This window comes from Jaculus jaculus, chromosome 12, assembly GCF_020740685.1.
Source record: "Jaculus jaculus isolate mJacJac1 chromosome 12, mJacJac1.mat.Y.cur, whole genome shotgun sequence".
NCBI classification, from domain to species: Eukaryota; Metazoa; Chordata; class Mammalia; order Rodentia; family Dipodidae; genus Jaculus; species Jaculus jaculus.
This window is the reverse complement of record NC_059113.1, coordinates 41,293,875-41,301,442: the sequence shown is the minus strand read 5'-3', so window position 1 is coordinate 41,301,442 and position 7,568 is coordinate 41,293,875. Positions and strand designations below refer to the sequence as shown.

The following is a 7,568-nucleotide window of genomic DNA, read 5'->3' as shown; positions in this document are numbered from 1 at the left end:
CAGGCAGCCTTTGACGTGTCTGGGAGGAGCCGGGCGCCGAGGTGCGTGGAGTGGAGCTCGGGGCTGCGGAGGAGAGCGGAGCTGAGCGGCTGGGCGGGCCTGGCCAGGCCAGCGGAGCGGAGACGTCGGCCGAGCGGCGGCGAACATGCGCTTTTGACACATTGGAGGTGAGCCTGCCACGCGAGGCCGTCCCCGCTCCCCGGGAGGGAGGGCCGCAGCCGGGCCGGGCCGCGGACGAGCGTCGAGGCCTCCCCATCGGGGATCGGGTCGCGGACGGGGAACCGGCTGTGCCTGAGGCCCCGCGGTTGGTGGTGTGCGGCGGCCAGCTCGGGGCTGGGGGGCAACTGTCCCAACCGCTCTAACTGTCCCGTCCCTACCCAGATCCGAGATGTGGCCCGCTGAGGGACGCCTGCGAGTGAGCGAACCTGGTCAGGGCTTCCTGAGGTGGTACCCGGGGGCCTGGGGTGGGGACGGAGGCCGGGACGTGGCACCGTGGGCCGGAGCGCTGGTGGCGCAAGGTGCCCCGTTGGAAGTGGCAGCGGCGCGCCCAGCCCTCCCGCTCCACCCACCCCCAAATTCCCTGTAGTTGCAAAGGTTGTTTCGGGGCCAGGTTGGATGATCTCTCGGTGCCCTTTCCCGCGGGGGGGTCGGGGTGGGCGACCGCGGGAGCAGTCCTTGTTGAGCTGCGATTGACAGTCCCGTGACTCCCAGTCCGGGGAAAAATCACCTCCCCTTGGAGTTCAGGAAAGTGTCACCTATGGGTTCGGGTCGCTCTGAGTTTTTGCTGGCAAGCGAGGACGTAGCCCTTTTAAGTTTTGTCAGGGAGTGAGGGTTCTCTCATTAATGATTGTTATATTCCACTCCTGTAGCACCTTTGCACGTTTCAGAACATTTGCTATCTGCCGTGTTGACGGATCCTAGTGTCACTTTTTGCTGGTTGGGGAAATTTTGCCTTAGGTGTGGGGAGCAATTATGTGATTTGTGTTTGGGTTCATCCAGCTGGTAAGCTTAGCTTGGGTCAGAATTTATACCTTTCTAGGCTCAGAGTTGTGGTGTGTGTGTGTGTAAGATTTTTAAAAAATCTTTTAAAATAAAAAATCTTGGTAGAAAATTTGACTTGTCAGAAATATGCCAGAAGTGAGTAGATGACTTATTTAGTCATTTTCGAGCAAATTCACCTAAGAACCGTTTATCTTACGCTGAAGCTTCTTCATGGATGGTTGATTATTTAGTCTGATAAATTGTATTGCTTTTAGCCCGTTTAAGAGATGGGGTAAAGTCTGCCAAATCATGAACTTGATGGGGCAAAATTCAGCAGTGTACTTCAGTGGAGTGAAGAGAGGCTAAAGGACACTGAGTGAGGGATATCTCTTATGAATTACTATTAAATTTATTATTTAGAATTTTAATGCATAAGGAGCAAGGAACTTTTAACTAGCCCTAGATGGAGGTTGACTTGATCCAGTTAGAAATTGCTAAATCTTCTGAAATTGTAGCTGTTTTGATTCCCCCCCACTGGAGCCCAGGCCTCACTCTCGCCCAGGCGGATCCAGAACTCATTCTGTAGCTCAGGCTGACCTGAACTCTTGGTGATCTTCCTACTTCAAGTCTCTCTAGTGCTGGGATTAAAGGTGTGCACCACCACGCCCGGAAAATTGATTAAAAAACATATTTGTATATATTTTTTAATTTTAATTTAATTTTATTTTTAAATTTTTTATTAGCATTTTCCATGATTATAAAAAAATATCCCAAGGTAATTCCCTCCCCCCCACACTTTCCCCTTTGAAATTCCACTCTCCATCATATTACCTCCCGTATTTGTATTATTTTCAAGCAGAGATAGAGACAAAGACAGAGAATGGAGCGCCAGGGCCTCCAGCCACTGCACATGCATTCCAGATGCATGTGCCACTTTGTGCATATGGCTTTATGTGGGTGCTGGGAACTCCACTCCTGGTCGCATTAGGCTTTGCAAGCAAGCATCTTAACTATTGAGCCATCTCTTCGGCCCAAAACTTAGATTTTGAAAAATAAATTTTAAATTAAAAATATTTTACTTATTTACTTGAGAATCAGAGAGAGGAGAGGAGAGGGAGGGGGGAGACAATAGGTGTGCCAGGGCTTCTAGCCACTGCAAATGAATTCTAGTACTCGGGAGGCAGAGGTAGGTTGATCGCTGTGAGTTCAAGGCCACCCTGAAACTCCATAGTGAATTCCAGGTCATTCTGGGCCTGAAGTGAGACCCTACTTCAAAAAACCAAAAAAAAAAAAAAAAAAAAAAAAAAGTGGGTACTGGGAATCGAACTTGGGTACTTTGGCTTTGCAGGCAAGTGCTGTAACCACTAAACCATCTTTCCAGACCTAAAAAATATTTACTGGGCTGGAGAGATGGCTTAGTGGTTAAGCGCTTGCCTGTGAAGCCTAAGGACCCTGGTTCAAGGCTCGATTTACCAGTTCCCACATAAGCCAGATGCACAAGGCGCACATGCATCTGGAGTTCGTTTTCAGTGACTGGGGCTCCTGGCATGCCCATTCTCTTATCTTTCTGCCTCTTTCTCTGTCTGTCGCTCTCAAATAAGTAAATAAAAATAAACCAAAATTAAAAAAAATATTTATTTTTGAGTGAGAAAGAAAAAGTCAGGCAGAGACAGAATGGGTGTGTTAGGGCCTCTTGACACTGCAAAGGAGTTCCAGGCACATGTGCCACTTTGTGCAACTGGCTTTACATGTTATTGGAGAAACAAACCCAGACAGGCTTTGCAAGCAAACAAGTACTTTTAACCTCTGAGCCATCTTCCCAGCCCCAAATTTAGATCTCTTATGATACCTCAAAACCTTTTATATTTGTTCTAAACAATGCTAAGGTAAATTTGCTGACTAAAGATAAAATTACTTCTGATAGAAGTTTCTAAGCACTTCATAAAGTAGCAGTTTTTTAAAAAATATATATTTTTTAAATTATTTATTTATTTATTTATTTGAGAGCGACAGACACAGAGAGAAAGACAGATAGAGGGGGAGAGAGAGAATGGGCGCGCCAGGGCTTCCAGCCTCTGCAAACGAACTCCAGACGCGTGCGCCCCCTTGTGCATCTGGCTAACGTGGAGCCTGGGGAACCGAGCCTCGAACCGGGGTCCTTAGGCTTCACAGGCAAGCGCTTAACCGCTAAGCCATCTCTCCAGCCCTAAAAAATATTTTTTAAAAATTTATTTACTTAAGAGAAAGAAAGAAAGGAAGGTAGAGAGTGAGAGAGAATGTGTGTGTCTGGGCCTTGTGCTGATGCAGATGAACTCCAGAAGCATGTGCCACCTTGTACATCAGGCTTACGGGGGTCCTGGGGAATTGAACCTGGGTTCTTTGGCTTTGCAGGCAAGTGCCTTAACTGTGAAGCCATCTCTCTAGACCTATTTTTATTTATTTATTTTTAATTTAATTTATTTATTTGAGAGAGAGATATAGAAATAAGGTGGGAGGGAGAGAGAGAGGAAGAGAATGGGCATGCCAGGGCTTCCAGCCACTGCAAGTGAACTCCAGATGTGTGTGCCCCCTAGTGCAGATGGTATATGTGGGCCCTGGGGAATCGAACCTGGGTCCTTTGGCTTTGCAGGCAAGCACCTTTACCACTAAGCCATTACTCCAGCCCTCTAGCCCTATTTTTAATTTTTAGTTTAAATTTTTTTTCTAAGGTAGAAGAAATTTGATAGGGCCAAAAGAGGACTTTATTTATGATTGATTTTTGAAAAGTCAATTATGCAAATATAACTCTTGGGAGAAGTAGAAATATTTCAGTAAAAAGGCATTTATTACCTACAGGGAGTTACAAACAAACTAATTCTTGGAACAACCTGAATTTCATTACTTCTTTCTTGTGAATAAGAGGACATCCATGTAAAGTAGATTGTGTAAATGGATGTAAGTTACAGTTCTGCGGCTCATACTCCATATGAGACATGGTATTAAGTGAAGATTGAGAAGGACAAAGAATACTCGTCTACCCTCCTAGCTTCAGAAGATTGTAGGTGTACCACTTGAGCACTTTTTTTTTAGTAGTACACATTTTTTTGACATTGGCTAACTTTTATAGCCTTAATTTCTTTACTTAACATAGTTTCAGATGACAGAGTGAACATATCCTGTCAATGTAACTTGAGGCAAACTAAGCACACTGTCTTTGCTGCCCCTGAAAGACTGTTGTGCTTATCTGTAGGAGTACCACATTTTTGTTTTGTTGTGCAAAGATGATGATTTTTAAAATCTTTTAAAGAATTTATTTATTTTATTTATTTGAGAGAGAGAGAGAGAAAGAGAATGGGTGTGCCAGGGCCTTCAGCTGCTGCAAATGAACTCCAGATGAATGTACTACCTTATGCTCTGGCTTTACGTGGGTCCTGGGAAATGGGTCAGTCATTTTTGACAGTATCACTAGAATATGATTATATATAAAGTATATACATGTATATGTATATATATATTCATACACACACATATATAACTTATTTATTTGAGAGAGAAAGAGGCAATTGAGAAAAAATGAACCAATGCAAACGAACTGTAGCTGTGTATGCCACGTTATGCACCTATCTTACATGGGTAGTGAGGTATTGAACCTGGGTCCTTAGGCTTTTCAGGCAAGTCCTTTAACCACTAAGCTATTTCTCTATCCCTAATTAATTAATTAATATTATTATTATTCTTTTGTTATTTTGAGATAGGAGATGCTCTAGCCCAGGCTGACCTAGAATTCACATGTAGTCTCAGGGTGGCCTTAAACTTATGGTTATCCTCCTACCTCTGGTTAGGTGTTTTTATTTTTATTTATTTATTTGAGAGCTACAGACAAAGAGGCAGAGAGAGAGAGACAGAGAGAGAGAGAGAGAGAGAGAGAGAGAGAATGGGTGTGCCAGGGCCTCCTGCCACTGCAAATGAACTCCAGATGTGTGCACCCCCTTGTGCATCTGGCTTACATGGGTCCTGGGGAATGGAGCTTCGAACTGGAGTCCTTAGACTTCACAGGGAAGCACTTAACTGCTAAGCCATCTCTCTAACCCTCTGGTTAAGTGTTTTTAGTTGGTTTGATCTGATGTAGCCTTGGCTGTCCTAAAATTGGCTATGTAGATTAGACTGGCTTCAAACAGTCCTTCTGCCTCTGCCTCCCCAGTGCTGCTGAGAGTATAGGTGTATGCTACCATACCTGGCTCAAATGATGATTTTTTTTTTTTTTTTTTTTTTTAGGTAGGGTTCTCACTTGAGCCCAGGCTGACCTGGAATTCATCATGTAGTCTTAGGCTGGCCTTGAACGCAAAGCAGTTCTCCTACTTCTGCATCCCGAGTGCTGGGATTAAAGGGGTGTACACCATACCCAGTATGACGATGATTTTAATAAAAAACTTCTGGCATAGGTTATAATGCAGCTTTAAAAGGTTAAGAGGCAAGATGGGAGAGTAGCTTGTTGATTAGAAAAAAATTGTGAACATTCAGCTCATTCATTCATCAAGAAAATTAAATGTGTGAAGTAAACATTTCAAAAATAGTATTTCTAGAATTATGACAAAAAACAAACAAACAAAAGAGTCAAAACTAGAGTCTGAAGTAGTTGCATGTAAGAGGCTAGTTAAAACATGTGTCAGCCAGGTGTGGTGGCTTACGCCTATAATCCCAGCACTTGGAGAGGCCAAGGTAGGAGGAAGGTAGGAGGATTGCTTTGAGTTTAAGGCCAGTCTGGGATGCCGAGTGAGTTCCAGGTCACAGTGAGACATTACCTCAAAAACAAAATAAAACAAACAAACAAAAAAACCTGTGTCACCAAGAGACACTGATAAGAAAAGTTAGTAGTTGTATTAAGAATGTATCCCCTTAGATAATAATTGTGTATTATACATTTCAAAGAGCTAGATGGATTTTGGAAGTTTTTACCATAAAGAACTGATGAACATTTGAGCAGGTAAACATATTTAGTCTAATTTAAACATTACACTATGTATGCATATATCAAATACTACATGATACCCCACTAATATGTATAACTTTGGTTTCTTGTACTAGTTTAAAAAAAATAAACAGGAAAAGAATATGTCTCTAAGAGCCAGAGATACATGGGTACTTCATAACACACTCAGAGATGTAAACACTGCTATTCTTCAGGGATTACTAAGCTATGCACTCTTCAAAGCCACCAGTGAGTTCTCTTTGAAGGGCCAAACTAGAATGACACCATGACAGGCCTCACAATCTTAGTAGGCCTAAGTTTCTGTTTCCTAGTCAAGACATAAGAGTTACTGGTAAAACCACAAACTGCCCCATACCCCTAGTACGGGCCAATCGGAAAGGACCAAGTAGATGTTATACCTTCCTGTGGTCATAAGTAAGTTTGCTTAATGTTCCTCAGCTGTGGTGTAACCAATCAGTTTGTAACATGTATACTTTTGCTAAATGTCAACCAATCATGTAACTGCCAAGCTGGAAATTCCTTTTTTTCATTTTCCCCTGTTTGAATCCTGATAAAAGCCGAGTCTCCCAATCGCCATTCAGGGCTCTTGGACAGACCCACTGTGTTGGTAAATTCTGGAGCCCAAGCTTAAGCCTGAAATAAAGCTCTTTGCTGTCGCATACATGTCCGACTTTCTTGGTGCTACATGTCCGACTCTCTTGGTGGTCTTTGGGGACTCTGTGATCTGGGCATAACACTCTTGTGTTGTACAAATGAGTCCAAACAACAAAAAACCACCTTGACATAGAGTAGGCATGTGAATAATAGTTATAGATAAACAGTCTTGGCTCTATTTGTAAAAGAATTTCCTCCACATTCAAACAATGAAAATGGGGCTGGGGAGATAGCTCAGCAGTTAAAGGCACCTGCTCGCAAACCTGCCAGTCCAGGTTTGATTGCCTAGTACCCATGCACCAATACATCTGGAATTTGTTTGCAGTGGGAAGAGGCCCTGGCATGCCCATACTCTATCTCTGAAATAAATAACTATACTTACAAAACATAAAATAAAAAAAAAAAACCCAATGAAAATGGTAGATGCTCTGAAAAGTATTTAACATTCACTAGGAGCTTCCATGGGAACATGACCATGGATTGATCACCCAATCAGCAACATTATCAAATGCTGCATAATAACAAAAGGTTTAGAAAGCCCAAGAAAAAGGTACACTACTGGTTAGTAAAATGTCCAGTACCACAGTAGAACAAGTTCAGAGACTTGTAGTCTAAGGACAATTAAGGTGTGATGATAATATTTAGGGTTCTAAGATGACTGCCAAATAAGCTAAAAAGACAGGTATTCACACAGGGAAGAACAAGGCTGAGGTATTATCATCAGTGTCTGCAGAGATCCAACAATGCATCAAAGAAGACAAACTTGTTTACCAAGTTTTGGAACCTCAGTAGAGCAGCAGATAAAACTTTCAACAAATTTGAGGGTAAAAATAGAAAGTTTACTGATGGCTGTAGAGTTATTGAACTTACTGAATTGTTTAAAATAACATAAATCTAGGGCTGGAGGGATGACTTAAGGGTTTTGGCATTTGCCTGCAAAAGCCAAAGGACCCAGGTTCGGATT

At 42.8% G+C, this 7,568-nt stretch overlaps 1 protein-coding gene across 3 annotated transcripts in view; it reads left to right on the top strand.

Moving 5' to 3' along the window:
• The first annotated feature begins 27 nt into the window (after positions 1-27).
• The window catches only part of Ndel1 (nudE neurodevelopment protein 1 like 1), a 49,730-nt gene continuing 42,189 nt past the window's right edge, over positions 28-7,568 (top strand). For 2 of the 3 annotated variants that reach the window (XM_004663149.2, XM_004663150.2), the window contains exon 1: positions 28-167. The gene's annotated coding sequence lies outside the window, so the exon portion shown is untranslated. The remainder of the gene's footprint in view (positions 168-7,568) is intronic. The other variant, XM_045131800.1, reaches the window with a different exon arrangement.